This window comes from Taudactylus pleione, unplaced genomic scaffold (genome assembly GCF_031769625.1).
Source record: "Taudactylus pleione unplaced genomic scaffold, aTauple2 ptg002131l, whole genome shotgun sequence".
In the NCBI taxonomy this organism is placed as follows: Eukaryota; Metazoa; Chordata; class Amphibia; order Anura; family Myobatrachidae; genus Taudactylus; species Taudactylus pleione.
The window spans coordinates 96,262-112,152 of NW_028286525.1; the positions used below are offsets into that span (position 1 = coordinate 96,262).

The 15,891-nt window shown below is 43.9% G+C and overlaps 2 long non-coding RNA genes across 4 annotated transcripts in view; one reads left to right on the forward strand and one right to left on the reverse strand.

Annotated features, from left to right (window-relative positions):
• LOC148435667 (uncharacterized) overlaps nt 1-6,021 on the reverse strand; it is a 50,684-nt gene extending 44,663 nt beyond the window's left edge. Inside the window, exon 1 of the long non-coding RNA XR_015876580.1 lies at nt 5,946-6,021. This is a non-coding gene — a long non-coding RNA (uncharacterized LOC148435667). The remainder of the gene's footprint in view (nt 1-5,945) is intronic.
• LOC148435668 (uncharacterized) lies at nt 5,400-15,557 on the forward strand. 3 transcript variants are annotated; one of them, XR_015876578.1, is made up of 6 exons: nt 5,400-5,469; nt 6,113-6,325; nt 13,990-14,077; nt 14,573-14,731; nt 14,809-14,931; nt 15,499-15,557. It is a non-coding gene; the product is annotated as an uncharacterized LOC148435668 (long non-coding RNA). The 3 variants fall into 3 exon arrangements; XR_015876577.1 differs by lacking the exon at nt 5,400-5,469 and having other exon boundaries at nt 6,087-6,325; XR_015876579.1 differs by lacking the exon at nt 5,400-5,469 and having other exon boundaries at nt 6,087-6,325; nt 14,627-14,731.
• The last annotated feature ends 334 nt before the right edge of the window (nt 15,558-15,891 follow it).

The window sequence follows — 15,891 nt, forward strand, 5'->3', positions numbered from 1 at the left end:
ATATGGCAGCAAAAGACCCACCAGAGTGCCCATTAACACTACGACACCAGACACAGCGCCTCACCTGGGCTCTTGACGTACAGTCAGGTGAATAAATATTGGGACATTGACAGAATTTTCATATTTTGGCCTCTATTCACCACCACAATGGCTTTGAAATGAAACAAACAAGATGTGCTTTAACTGCAGACTTTCAGATTTAATTTGAGGGTAATTACATCCAAATCAGGTGAATGGTGTAGGAATTACAACGGTTCTATTTGTGCCTCCCACTTTTTAAGGGGACAAAAGTAATGGGACAAACTAAACAATCCTAAATCTAACTTTCACTTTTAATACTTTGTTGCAAATCCTTTGCAGGCAATTACTGCCTGAAGTCTGGAACGCATAGACATCACCAGACGATGGGTTTCATCCCTGGTGATGGTCTGTCAGGCCTCTACTGCAAATGTCTTCAGTTCCTGCTTGTTCTTGGGGCATTTTACCTTCAGTTTTGTCTTCATCAAGTGAAATGCATGCTCAATCGGATTCAGGTCAGGGGATTGACTTGGCCATTGCATAACATTCCACTTTTTAGCCTTAAAAAACTCTTTGGTTGCTTTTGCAGTATGCTTCGGGTCATTGTCCATCTGCACTGTGAAGAGACGTCCAATGAGTTCTGAAGCATTTGACTGAATATGAGCATATAATAATGCCCGAAACACTTCAGAATTCATTCTGCTGCTTTTGGCAGCAGTCACATCATCAATAAATACAAGGGAACCAGTTCCATTGGCAGCCATACATGCCCACGCCATGACACTACCACCACCATGCTTCACTGATGAGGTGGTATGTTTTGGATCATGAGCAGTTCCTTTCCTTCTCCATACTCTTCTCTTCCCATCACTCTGGTACAAGTTGATCTTTGTCTCATCTGTCCATAGGATGTTGTTCCAGAACTGTAATGGCTTTTTTAGATGTTGTTTGGCAAACTCTAATCTGGTCTTCCTGTTTTTGTGGCTCACCAATGGTTTACATCTTGTGGTGAACCCTCTATATTCACACTTGTGAAGTCTTTTCTTGATTGTTGACTTTGACACATATACACCTACCTCCTGGAGAGTGTTCTTGATTTGGCTAACTGTTGTGAAGGGGTTTTTCTTCACCAGGGAAATAATTATTTTGTCATCCACCACAGTTGTTTTCCGTGGTCTTCCGGGTCTTTTGGTGTTGCTGAGCTCTCCGGTGCGTTCTTTCTTTTTAAGAATGTTCTAAACAGTTGATTTGGCCACACCTAATGTTTTTGCTATCTCTCTGATGGGTTTGTTTTGATTTTTCAGCCTAATGATGGCTTGCTTCACTGATAGTGACAGCTCTTTGGATCTCATATTGAGAGTCCACAGCAACTGATTCCAAATGCAAGTGTCACATCTAGAATCAACTCCAGACCTTAATTGATAATGAAATAATGAGGGAATAGCCCACACCTGTCTATGAAATAGCTTTTGAGTTGATAGTCCCATTACTTTTGGCCCCTTAAAAAGTGGGAGGCACATATAGAAACCGTTGTAATGCCTACACCGTTCACATGATTTGGATGTAATTACCCTCAAATTAAATCTGAAAGTCTGCAGTTAAAGCACATCTTGTTTGTTTCATTTCAAAGCCATTGTGGTGGTGAATAGAGGCCAAAATATGAAAATTCTGTCAATGTCCCAATATTTATCCACCTGACTGTAGCTAATTTGACACTGGAGTACTGGCAACATGTGGCGTGGTCCGGTGAGTCACGGTTCCAGTTGTTTCGGGCTGATAGTAGGGTTCAGATATGGCGCAAACAACATGAGGCCATGGACCCCAGTTGTCAACAAGGTACCGTCTAGGTTGGTGGTGGTTTCATAATGATGTGGGGTGTGTTCATCTAGCATGGGTTGGGGCCACCTGAAAATGTCACTGACCGTTAACCTCTACGTTGCATAGCTTTATGACCATCTGCAGCCCTTCATGGATTTCATGTACCCCCACAATGATGGAATATTCCAGCAGGATAATGCACCGTGTCATCGGTCCCAAGTCGTCTAGTATTGGTTCGAGGAGCATTCTGGAGAGATTTGACAAATGGTGTGGCCACCATGTTCTCCCAACATGAAATCAAATCTAGCATTTATGGGACGTGGTGGAGAGGTTCATTCCTGCATCTACAAATATCAGGGAGTTGTGGGAAGCTATCCAGACAGCATGGGTCACATCTCTCCAGAAGTCTTCCGTCCACTTGTGAAATCGATGTCATGTCGAGTTGCTGCACTTCACCAGTCTAGAGGGCTTTCTACACGATACTAGGCATCTATCCCATGAGTTTTAGCACTTTTTGTCAGCAGGGATTTATTACAGACATTGCTGCTGCAAGGGAGATCTGTCTCAGGAGATGTCAGATGCTGTTAGCTCTGTCACATGTAATCTAGCAATTCTAACAGTAGGAAAGACCAGACAGAGGCTCCCAGACTAAGCATATGTACATAAGGTAAACTTTCTAAGGCTGCACAATAGAGCTGGCCCTAGCCAATTTGGTGCCCTAGGCAAAGTTTTGACTGGTCTCCCTATCAAATAATCCCACCACCAATCTAAGGCCCCTATTTATCAATGAAGTATAACCCCTTTAGCGCTTGCTAAAGGGGTTATGCCATCTTTTCTAGAGAAAACAGTTATAATCAAAGATTACCGCTGTTTGTCATTATAGCTCTCGCTATCTTTTATATATACACACATTTACATATATACATATACAATATATATATATATATATATATATATATATATATATATGTAACAAAAGTCAGGTGGCACTCAGAGTCTCAGTAAATCCATGGTTGCATGGTTGTACAGTGGGGTAAGTGCATATTGTTTTATGTGTTTATATGCCTTGTTGTATGTGTTTCACTTTGTTATGTTGTCCTGAGGAAGGGGTGGATCACCTCGAAACGTCGACCATTGACCATTAAATCCCTCTGGTGAGGGTATTGGATTTACTGAGACTCTGAGTGCTGCCTGACTTTTGTTACTATTACATTTTGGGGGTGCTGTCCTCCTTGGAGGGCACCAGAGCAAGTATTGGGCTTCTTGCCCTATGACACAGATAGTGGGAGTGCCGGTGCGCAGTATTGTATGTATGTATGTATGTATATACTATACGGACAGAGGTCGGCGCCACAAAATATAAACGGCAAGGGTGCACATCCAGAGACCAAAGCTGACCCCAAACGCAGAGAAGCGCAGCACTCCATGAACTTCAAGGAAATGACCACAGCACAATGCATAATTTTACGAACATTAAGCGCCGTATTCAATCAGAGGCGAAATCGGCCGTTTTCGCCTTCGTTTGCGAATCGGCCGATTTGTGAAAAACTGCGAAAAACTGACATTTTTCACCTAAAAACTGGAGAAACCTTTTCTCCAGCCTAGGGCAGGCGAAAAAATTTACAAAATCCCTATTTTTGGGTAAAAATGTGGGGATTTCTTACAGAACCCTTTGGACAGCCCCCCTAATGATAATTTAGCGAAAACATATTTCGTAAATTGCGTACTTTGTCAAAAATCAAGCGCTGAAATTTCAGTCTAAATTTTTTTTCCCCGTAAAAAATGTGTTTAACGTCGGGTCTGGTATTTCGGAGGGCCATAAGGCTGCGCCAAGTGTTTTAAACATCGCACGTGGCTGGCGCAGGTGGTTCTTTAAAACCACTAAAAAACCACCTGTGCCGGCAACGTACGATGTTTAAAACACTTGGCGCATCTTTATGTCCCTTCAAAATACCAGTCCCAATACATTAAATGCATTTTTCACAAAAAATAAATAAATTTCAGCTGTCATTTTTCGCCAAAGCACGCAATTTATGTAAAAATGTTTTGCCAAAGTATCATTGGGGGGGCTGTCCAAAGGGCTCTGTAAGAAATCCCCACATTTTTACACAAAAATAGGGATTTTGCCCATTTTCCACCTTTTTAAAAATGAAGGAAAGTTTTCTCCATTTTTACATGATGGCGATAATATCGCCGAAAAATCGGGTGATTGAATACGGCCCTATGCCTTGTGCCGTGGTTATTTCCTTGAAGTCCACAGAGTGCTGCAATTACTTCATTTGAGATAGATGAGAGAGAGATCTCTATCTATATATATATATCTATTTGAGATACATTATATATATATATATATAGATATATATATATAATATGCAAATGGCCCGGCACTCTGCAAACCCTAGTCAGGGTATATACCTTGCTCCAGGTGCCCTCAGAGGGTAGAGATCACTCCCCTCAATGAAGTCGACAATGGATCAGCGGCACTCAGGAGTCTTTAAAAGTTAGTGAAGAAAAGGTGTCTTTATTTCGACGTTTCGGGGTCAAGTGACCCCGTCTTCAGGAACACACACAGGTTCCTTTTCTTCACTAACTTTTAAAGACTCCTGAGTGCCGCTGATCCATTGTCAACATATATATATATTATAAATATCTATAGATATATATCTATATATATCCCCAAAAAAACAAAGATATCATAGATATGTTTGTGTGTGTGTATGTATATCTATCTATATATAGATAGATATAAATACACACACACATATCTATGACATTGTTGTTTTTTTGGGGGATATATATATATATATATATATATATATATATATATATGACAGCTCAGCCCCCCTCTCTGCCAACATTGCCTGCCTACGCAGGTTACACTTACTTTTTGATGCAGGTAATGCTGCTGGGCAAGGGCTGGGCGCTGGGCAATGCGGGTGGAGCGCCGGCGGTTAGTCTGGGAGCAGAGCCGTGAGGTCACACATGGCTCTGCTCCGCAAAGGCACATGGGAAGAGTGGCCGTGACTGGGCATGCGCAGCATACCCTCCGCGGCCATCTTCTCTCCTACTGCAGCCAATAGCCAGAATGAGCTTCTATGCAGACGCTCATTCTTCTGACCTGGCTCACAGTCAGTCACCTGACTGGCTGACTACCGTACTGTAGTGCCCGATCGGAGCTGCAACGGGAGGGGAGGGGGTGAGGCAGCGTCGCGAAGGGTGTGGGGGCAGCATCAGAGCCCTGGAATGCCTCCCCGCCCCAAGGCGTTTCAGTCGCCCTAGGCATTTGCTTAGTATGCCTAGGGCCGGCTCAGTATTTGTGGGAAGGTACATAAAGCAGTTCATATTCTCTGTAGAGCAATCACAGTAAAATGCACTGACAGGTAGCCACTAGCCAGGGCAGGAGGAGACATCATCTGCAGGTTATGAGGAGACAGGCGCTAACACACATAGGACGCTGCATGGCATCTGACGTCACACCACTGTGCCAGTGCTCTGATTGGCTAGTGAGTGTCATCACGTGATGCGGTAGTAGCAGGGAAGGAGACAGGCGTCTCCGTTGTTATGGTGACCAGGCGCAGGTATGGCGGAGAAGAAGAAGTTTAGTGGAGCTCCCTTCGGCAGCCAGGAGGCCAGGTACAAATGTCCAGCCCAGGACGCACAGGCTGCGGGAATATAATGCTTTTGGGACAGTGGGAAACTAAAGCAAACAGAGACATAACAGCACACCTTGGTGTATGAGAAGGTCTATAATGTTACAGCCTAACTTTCTTTAATGTATCGTTAAGTCAGGGGCGTATCTACATCCAGCGCTATCACACACACACAGCAGCTGGCTGGTTAGTTCTTCTATCATGTATGTGAAACAATGTAGCTGCAGCATGACAGGACACGCTGTCCTGGAGCTGAGCAGCCTAAGCCCGTCCTCCCTCCTCCCTGACTGCTCTGTGTATCGTGTGTGTACTGCTGCTGCGGGGATCACTGATTTAGAGCAGACAGGCAAGAGGCAGCGTCTGCTCTTAGTCACAGGCAGCAGCTTCTATAGCACAAATCCTCCTCCCCAACGCATAAAATTGGCTGGCAGCAAAGTGTTAAACACATAAATTACATACAGTACTTGAAGTTGTCTCTGTCTCTGTCCTCTCTGTCACCCGTCCACTACACCCCACGCTGATTGGATAAGGTCCAATGGTGGGGGTGGGACAAACTTTAAATGACAGGCTACTGGACAAATGATTGCCTGTATAGTGATGAGTGGACTTGTGCTGTGTGTACACAGGAAGGGAAGTAGAAAGGAATTATGCGTTCCACCTGCACATGGATTCTACTTCCCTATGCTGAGTCTGCATGCTGCATCTGGTTAGACAAGCAACCTGCCAGCCAGGGAGCCCAGCAGCCAGCACCAGCCAGGGAGCCCAGCAGCCCGCTTACCAGTGACAGGGCCCAGCGGTCTTCCAGCCCACCAGAGACCTGCCAGCAATCTGCAACCCAAGTAAGTGGAGTGGGTAGCCCCTGATAGCTTTGTCCTTATAGGGCGGTATTCAATTGTTACGCCCCTCGCAGCCCCAGCGGGTTGCGAGCTGAAATGTGCGAAAAGTGACCTGTTTGGGCACCCAAACATCACTTTTCGCGGTCGCACCCAGCACTTTGGTCGGGGGAAGCTGCTTTACACGGCTAAACCTGAACACTTTGGGCGCGATCAGCGCGAAAAACTGCAACAATTGGAAAGCGCCCTGCGATCTCCTGTCACTTTAGACGGGAGATTGGGAGCACTATAACAATTGAATACCACCCATAGTGTAGTAAGGGGGATGAGCAGGAGGGTAACGGGGTAAGAAGTTTGTGCAGTAGTTAATTTCCTGTGTGCCTGTTATTCATAGCAGCCCCAGATAGCTTCATAAAGAGTTTTTTAGTTCTTTTAAAACTGATTAATTTTGTTTTTATTTGCAAATATTTAAGTTATAATTAGAAAGTATAATTATTCCTATAAAAAGGAGGGGAGCGGGAGGGGGGGCGCAGGTCCTTTACTTTGCCAGGGGTGCTCGGACCCCTAGATACACCCCTGCGTTAAGTAGATGGCTGAAATGAGCCCAAGGTATTTTAAAGGGGAGATAGACAATCATTTATAAAGAATAATAATGCCTACAATAGATAATATGGACAAATAATGTTTAGTAATTGAGTCCAAAATGTGGCAAAATATATGCAATAATGAGAATGTGACAACAGTGGGAATCACATAGATTATAATTGAAATGGCACCAGAATAATAGCAGCATCAATTATAGTAATAGAAGTTGCTTTCAAGTAGAGAACTGTTCTATAATGCCCAGATGTCTCCTGATAAAAAAAAGGTTTACACGGTACAATATTGGTGTAAGTCATTCATGTATAAGCAGCGCAAGAAATAAAGGATAATACTCTGTATTAAGTAAACACACCCCTATTTGCACTTTGGGCCTGATTCGTTACTGATCGCAACTGCGATTATGCACGAAGACGGCCGATTGTTGCGTTTGCATTGCAGTGCGCAAATGTCACTGCGATCGGACTGCGATCGCAGTGACTACACAGGCCTATAACAGAGTGAGTGTTTGGGAGTGGTGATTGGGGGGGTGGTCGGCAAAACTCAGACATGCCAGTGCATTTGAACGCCATTACAGTGGCGTGCATAAATGCCACTTCGATGGCATATGCAGCTTGGGATCTCACTGCGTGCGATGAGGTTAGCAAATTCTGACCTTGTGCAAGTGTGCGTGAGGGTCTGATGGTACTCGTTGCTACCGATGATTATGCAGATTTGCAAAGTATTATGGATGTGAGTAAGGAGAAGTGGTCATCCTTATTTTAGGCTGCGATGGCACTGAGATTGCAAACATTAGCATATTTTCGCTGTGCAATCCGTAATGAATCAGGCTCTTTGACCCTCCACACTGTTCCAATAGTTTGGCATTTTGACATTACACAATGACAAAGTCCATTTATACTGAACTCTACCAATAATGATGTAAATTTGCCTTGATGACCTTGAAAAGACACTTTGAAAATTTTTAGGTGAAATGCCAGTTTCATGTTTGGTAAACAGCGAATCGAATTTTAAATGGAAATATAATTTTTTATGTTGTTGATAAATGTGCACTATTTCCCTAGAGTCTATGTTTCTAAAGCATCATATACGGTTCTTTTACCAAAATAAAATGGGCAGACTAGATGGGCCAAGTGGTTCCTATCTGCCGTCAAATCCTATAGTGTATTTTAGCTAGTGGCAGGATTAGCAGTATGAAAGCTCCCACCCATGTTAATACATTTAAACGTGCAGTTGCAGATATGTTATGCAACTTAAAATTAGAACTAAATGTTTATAGAAAAATAAAGTGAAATTAAACCAACTTAGAAAAATATTTTTTTACCATGAAATGCTCTAGTGCTGTCCTTCTGTTGAGATCTTCCTGTCAGGTGTCATACAACAGGGCACAAAAAGCATTTTAAAAAATATATTTTTTTGGAATAACCGAAAAACTGAAATATGGTCTGGTAATTGATGTATATAATACTGCACCAACACTCATGAAGGGATACACCATAGTCTCCAGCTGATCTCTAACTTCGCACTATAGGGGCTTTATTTACGTAGTGGCAGGTTTTATAAGCTGACACTTCCAGGGCCGACGCTTCCATTAGGCAGCTTTAGGCAGCTGCCTAAGAGCGTCGGGACCTGATGGGCGGCCCGCTGAGGCTGTCTTGGAGAGAGGGCATTGCCTTCCCTCTCTTAGAAGCCACTATTGCAGGCTGAGACCCGGTGAATCCCAGTGGCGGCGCCCATTACACCCGCTCCCTCCCACCCAACCGCGGAGAAGACAAACTAAACAGACACACATAGAGGGGAATTCAATTAGAGGCGAAAAGCCATATTCACCTGTTTTTTTGTGAAAAATTTGCCTAAAAAAAAATTCGCCAAATTCAATTCCAGGACAATTTCGCATAAGTGGAAACAATTCTCCAAAAATGATTCTCCAATCAATAGCTGGTGAAAAGAAATGCAAAATCTTTATTTTGGGGTGTAAACGTGGTGAAAAAACTCTGACCCCTTGGGACAGCCCACCAAAGGACAAATCTGCAAAAAAAACAGAAACAAAAACCTAAGAACACCCCAAAAAAGACATGTCATTTTTGGGGTGAGAATTTAAAAAGTGGGGGGATAAACATTAAAAGTATCGAAATAGACTTCTTGGGGGTCCCCAAGTATGGGTCAGGGGTTTTTGGGATTGCAGGTGCATGCAGCAGGTGGATTTTTCACGTTTTTTAAAAGTTCACTTTAGAGACATAAAAACATGCTAGCACCCTTTTCAAGCACCCCAAATTTGACTGGTTTACTTAATTTCACCAAAAAATACAGCTTTATGCCATTCTTCACCACTTTTACAAAGACGCTAATAGCAAGCAATTTACACAACTTAAGTACCCAAAATAGTCTTATTAGGGCTATTAGTACACATTTATATTGATTCCCTAGGTTAATGTATCTTTTTCTGGGGTACAGACTCATTTCCCCAATTCTTTCAGTATTTTTCGCCTGTTCCGCAGTCGCCTATTTCCGTTTTCGCCTGTCTTGCAATTGAATTAGGCGAAAAGCGGGGACGAGCATGGAATAAATTCGCCTCTGAAACAGGCGAATGAAGCGAACAGTCGGACAGGTGAAAACTACACCTCTACTTGAATATGGCTCACAATGCTAGAGGCTGCGGCAGCTGCCTGGGTCCTGTGCCGGCGATGTCATTGGCCGGCCCAGTCTGCTGCTCCGCCTCCAGTCTTCAATGTTCCCTGAGTCCTGGTGCTATGTATGCGCCCCTCCTGGACTGATTCCGGGGGTGGATGGGGGTGGATTGGGCTGCCGGGACGCCAGGTCAGTTCACACTCAGCCCGCCCTTCAATATCTGATCCCCCTCCATGCGATCAGGCAGCTGGATGCTTGATGGAGTTAAAAAAAAAAAAATGGCTGACGGAGCCTTTGCTCTGTCTCTAGCCCCTGCGCCGTCAGCCTCAGACTTCAGACCAGGCAGCAGATGTAATGCAGCACTGAGCCAGGCTGCCAGCGCCCAGCAGCAAACTGCCCAATATTATTGTACAGTACTGCAGCACCAGGTAGGCACCAGCAGAAATATATATAATTCTATAGTGTCCTGTGTGGGTGTATATATATATATATATATATATATATATTAGTGTCCTAGTGTTCACTCTAGCTCCGGCGGCAGGCAGGGTGCCGGAGCTAGAGAGGGCAACGTTGTGCGCGCGCCCAAAAAGGGGGTGTGTGTATAAGACGCGTCCCCTTTTCGTCATACTTGGGGGCGTGCCCGGCACTTACGGACACGCCGGGCAGCCCCCAAGCGCTGCAGAGAGGGAGAATAGATGCTACCCGGCGTCTATTCTCCGGCGGTGACTGGGTCACCGCACATTTCTCCCCCTGCGGGACACTGCGTCCCGCGGGTGAAGACGGCACCCGCAGGCTGTGAGGGCAGGGCGCTTTTTGCCCTCCTGGAGGGCAGGGTGCTATTTGCCCTCGTATTATACGTGTGTGTGTATAGATATATATAAGCAACAACTCCGGCACTCCTTCACGCAGTGTAACTTGGACAAACAGCCCACACCTTGCTCCGGTGCCTTCCTTATTAGGAGGACAGCACCCCCAATACACACTGTACAAAAAAATAGGCAGCACTCGGAGACTGGATAAGACTCGTGAAACCCTCAGCCGAGGGACTTTTAATCAATCATAGGTCGACCTTTCGGAGTCTTGCACCCCTTCCTCAGGACAGCAGAATAACACAATACAAACAAACAGACATATTTATATCATAACTACTCACCACTAAACAGGCGCCATGCACACCTGAGCTCCGTCCAGCAGCCGCACTTCCGGTCGCGGCAAGTCCGCAAAAACCGGAAGTGACGTCACCCGGGCGGGACCCAGCGCCATGGCAACCTGCAATAACATACACAGTGCGATCGTGAACAAACTTAGTCATTATCATAATGCAATAGATCCATAAAGTGTATATATCTCAGCACATGTACACTGTGTAAAAAACATAAGATCTGCGTACAAATATCATGCACAGAAAGGATTATACAAACTTTGTTGTGTATAAAAAGTGATACTTACAAAAAGTGTAAAGTGAATACACATACATATAAATACTCAAATAAAATACACATATTCTAACGTGGACATATAACTAAAGATAAAAAATGCATTAGTAACACTATAAAAAACATTTTGCCACTAATGACATTGCCTCTTATTGTCATCAATATGACAAGTAAAAAATCAATACTACATAATGGAGAAATGGAGCCATCTAGTGGGCAAAAAAACACCACTACTACCAAATTTAAATGCATATACAATCCTTAATGAACATATTCATGTCATAGAAGATCCACAACATTGGCATATAAAGCCATCCAAAATTACACAAATTTATAAGAAATTAATAAGACCCAAAGAGTCATTTAACCCTCGAGGAAAAAGAGTATCCAATCTACAGATCCACTGTGTCTCCAATTGCAGGAGTTTCCTTCCTCTATCACCACCCCTTAGTGACAAGGGTACATGGTCAATAATCTTATATCTGAGGGTCGCTATACTGTGTTTGTTATGCGCAAAGTGGCGTGCTACCGGTTGTTCACTACCATTAGTGGAGATAGCTGTTCTAATTGCCGATCTATGTTGAGCCATTCTGATTTTAAATTGGCATTCAGTTTTGCCTATGTAATATAGGCCACATGGGCATATAATAACATAGATGATGAATCTAGAGGTACATGTCAAAGGCCACTTAATTTTATATCTTTTCCCCGAGTATGGATGGAGTATGGTATCCCCGGTCTCAAGATATGAACACGTCGTGCACCCTAGGCACTTAAAACATCCATCTTTACGTGTCAAGAAATTGGGCTTAGGCATAGGTTTTAAAAAATTTGTCACATCAGTTTTAACCACCAGATCTTTGATATTTCTCCCTCTGGTATAGCTAGGTAATAGTTTAGTATTGTGCAAACACTTTAGCTCTGGATCAGATGTAATAATGGGCCATAACTTCTTAGCTCTTTTGTTGGTATATTTGCTCTTAACATCGTATTCATGGACCCATGGTAGCTGATTTAGCTTTTTGTCCTTAGGATCAATTCTCAATAACTCTTCCCTACTCAGACAATGCTTTTTGTCTAGCCTTAATCAATTCTTCCACCGGATACCCTCTCCTCTCAAATTTTTTAGACCTGATATCTAATTGTCACTTCCGGTTTTTGCGGACTTGCCGCGACCGGAAGTGCGGCTGCTGGACGGAGCTCAGGTGTGCATGGCGCCTGTTTAGTGGTGAGTAGTTATGATATAAATATGTCTGTTTGTTTGAATTGTGTTATTCTGCTGTCCTGAGGAAGGGGTGCAAGACCCCGAAACGTCGACCTATGATTGATTAAAAGTCCCTCGGCTGAGGGTTTCACGAGTCTTATCCAGTCTCCGAGTGCTGCCTATTTTTTTTGTACAGTGTGTATATATATATATATATATATATATATATATATATATGTGTATGTATGTAAAAATGCGATGTCTGTCAGAAAACAGCTACAGGCGGCACTCCACGGTCTTTATAAATGAAGAAAAGTGACTTTATTCGCCAACGTTTCAAGACCTGGGCGGTCTTGTCATCAGGGTGCAAAAGTGTGACAAATAAGGAAGCTTACCTTAAATAGCGGTGTATTAACAATGGTGTCCATGAACATCCTCAATCCTGAATATTCAAAATATTCTCCAGTACAAACAGGAATTAGATAATCAACTTTTGGACACTGCAGTATATGAAAAATTAACATATGACCCTACTTTAATATATAAGTCGGAACTGGATTCCACTTTACACACGGCGGTACTTAATCAGCATCTAAGTTCTAATCTGCTAAACAACTGGTGCAACCATTTCCAAGAGTCCCGGTGATTTATACAGTCGTCCCCCCCCCCCCCCCCCCCCCCGCAGTAGAGAGAGACTTAACAAGAATAAAAAAAAAAAACACTTACCTGAAAATCCCGCTCCTGGTCCCGCCGCTGTCCGCTCCTCCGGCCGCTTTCATGGGAGAGACGTCGTCATGACGACTTGTCTCCCATCACCCACTGCGGGAGCCGGAAGATGGCTCCCGCAGTGGGGGCAGCAGCAGCCGCTGAGAGTCTGACAGACTCTCAGCCGCTGCTGATTACACCAAACACGCAGCAGCCGGCTCCGGCGGCTGTGTGTTTGGCAGTGTGTAGCGCTGACCGAACTCCGTCCGGTCAGCGCTACACTTGACTCGGGTATAAGCCGAGGGGGTACTTTTTCAGCACATTTTTTGTGCTGAAAAACTCGGCTTATACTCGAGTATATACGGTAGATCACCTGTGCTCAAGCATGGATATCCTTAAAACATGGACTGTATGGCGGAGTTTGGGAACCTCTATCATATGGTCAGGAAGCAATTAGTTACTTATGTAGAATCAGTCATGGCTTGCGGTCACTGGGCCTGATTCATTACGGATCGCAAATCGGCCGATGGTACGTACTTCGTATGCATTGCAGTGCGCGTACGTGAGTTAGCATTGCGATCGATACAAAGCCATCACAGACTGAAGGACAGGAGGGTGTTTGGGGGTGGTGATGGAGGAGTGGCTGGAGAAACGTTGGCGTGCCTGTCCGTTTGAACGCCGTTGCATGGACGTGCATAAATTGTCCACTGCGACGGCATACACAGCTTGAGTACTCACTGCGTGCAACGAGCAATTTATGAGTAAGGTCATACCTGCTGTAATTGTGCGTGAGGGGCCGATGTTACTCGATGTTCCCGATGTATACACAGCACTGCAAGGTATTACGGATGTGACATAGCGGTAGTGGGCGTCTTTATGTTGGCTGTGCGACGGCATTGCGATAGCATTCATTAGCATATTGTTTCAGCACACCTGTGTGCGTAATCGCAGCCGCGATTGCAATAGTTATCCGTAGTGAATCAGGCCCCACTGTTCTTTAATGTTTACACACTTTTTAGCCACGAACCAATGAGTGAACAACAAATACATTTTTTTACATAAATAGTTACATTTAGATTTTCTATCTTATCCCATAGATTTGATGTATCTGCGGTTTATCCTGAATTTAAGAAACCTGGTTCCTACACACAAGTACCTTACTGCAAGAGGGCAACTTCAGAGACAGTGAGTACATATATGATACACCACTGGCTAAGAAACTCTAAAGAACATATTTCATAAAATATTAGGAGGGGAACATGCAGTAGCCAATGGCAACTACATAAATTAATTTGTGTCTCTAGAGTCCTGTAAAGTGATATCTGGTTGGTTGCTGTGGATTGAAACAGTTCATGCTCATTGCACCATGTTATTAAATAAGATCTAGTTGATGAAGTTGATTTTAGATTCAAGAAAGTTTATGAAAGATGTACAGTTCAAGGCTACATCCGAATAACAATAATGTCCTTTTAGAGGTCACAGGACACCACTTACCCCCTCTGTCCCTCATCTACCTAAGCCTCTGTTGATTGCAGGGCTGTATTTTATAGGGTAAGACTGGTTTTCTCTATATGTTTTTCTTGAGAAAGAAAACATTTTTCACGTTTTTTCTTATTTTTAAGTAAGAATGTGAATGTTGGACATAAATTGTATCTGTAAAAAGACTGTGATTTAATCCAGGCAAGACGTTTAGGGCCTGGAACCTATAATCCCTATAATCCTTTCGTTCTGGAGCGAGTTGCATCTACGCCTGGATGGAAAAGAGCAGAAGAAACAGAACGGCTGACTGTGATGCCACATGTCCTGTACAAGGAAACATGGGAGAGGAACCGTTTGCTGGTGAGGTGAAGCTGTAATTTACACTCTGGGAAACATGAATCAATTTTCTGAAACGTTTGTATGCTTGATTACTTTAGAAGCAAAACATGGGGCCGGGTCGATACAACATAAAGTCATTTCTGGAGCTAATGGAAAAGAAACCTGCCAGCGTGCGAGGACTGTGTAACACTAAAGATGTGCGATTCAAGGACGAATTAAAGGTAGAGCATGTTAAACAGTGATAGAGGAGTTCTAGGAATATGCACAATGATCCTCTACACATTGTGGGTCAGCCAAACTGTAGGCTAGTTCTAGGTACACACTGTGCATTTATGGGACCGATTAACCAATTCCCAGCCTAGTGCTGCCGGCGAACGGTCACAGTAATATAAGCATGCCCTGGCAGCGCCCCCTCTGTTTTACACGGTAGCTTGACCCGACGCTGGCGAAGCAAAGTATTTCCATTTTTGCATGTCCCCGTTGTCGGGTACAGTGTAACGCAATCTGAATAAATTACAGTAAGCTGCCATCTCCATAGAGATTTATAGGGGCGGGGGTAAGCCTCACACACTGATTTCACTGGTGCTAATCTGTTAATAATGTAATAAAAGCACAGAAAAGCCCTTTGGTGAAAACACCAGAGAAAGGACTTTTCTCATCTTAATAAATAGACACCTGAATCAGTTCTGTACCCCCTTCCTGGCAGTGTGTGAATGATGTCACATGCAGATGAATGTTTGCTATGTGATCTATTTTGTTCATGATTCCTGTTTCTGTCCTCCACACAGAATTGTACCCCAGGACCTGGAACTTACGGCAAAGCAGGGAATCCACACACTCATAGAAGAGAGGGCTTCAGAGTCTGCCAGCTCCAAGGGTATAATGGACAGCGAAACGACTAAATGTGGCTCAGCAAGCAGCAATGTAAGTGATTATGGGATGAGAGGGGCCGTGTGTCATTGCTTTCCTAATGCACTGCTCATATTTCAGGAATGTGTGCCGGGACCAGGAACCTACAACCTAAAATGCTCCATAGATGAAACCTTGAAGCACGTTGTGGGTAAAAGAGGACCTTATGACCTATTCACCGGGCCAAGATCACAGCACATCCTGTACGGACACTTTGCTACACCTGTAAGTATGCTACAAAGTGGAACGCTTCCATTAGAGGTCATTGAATG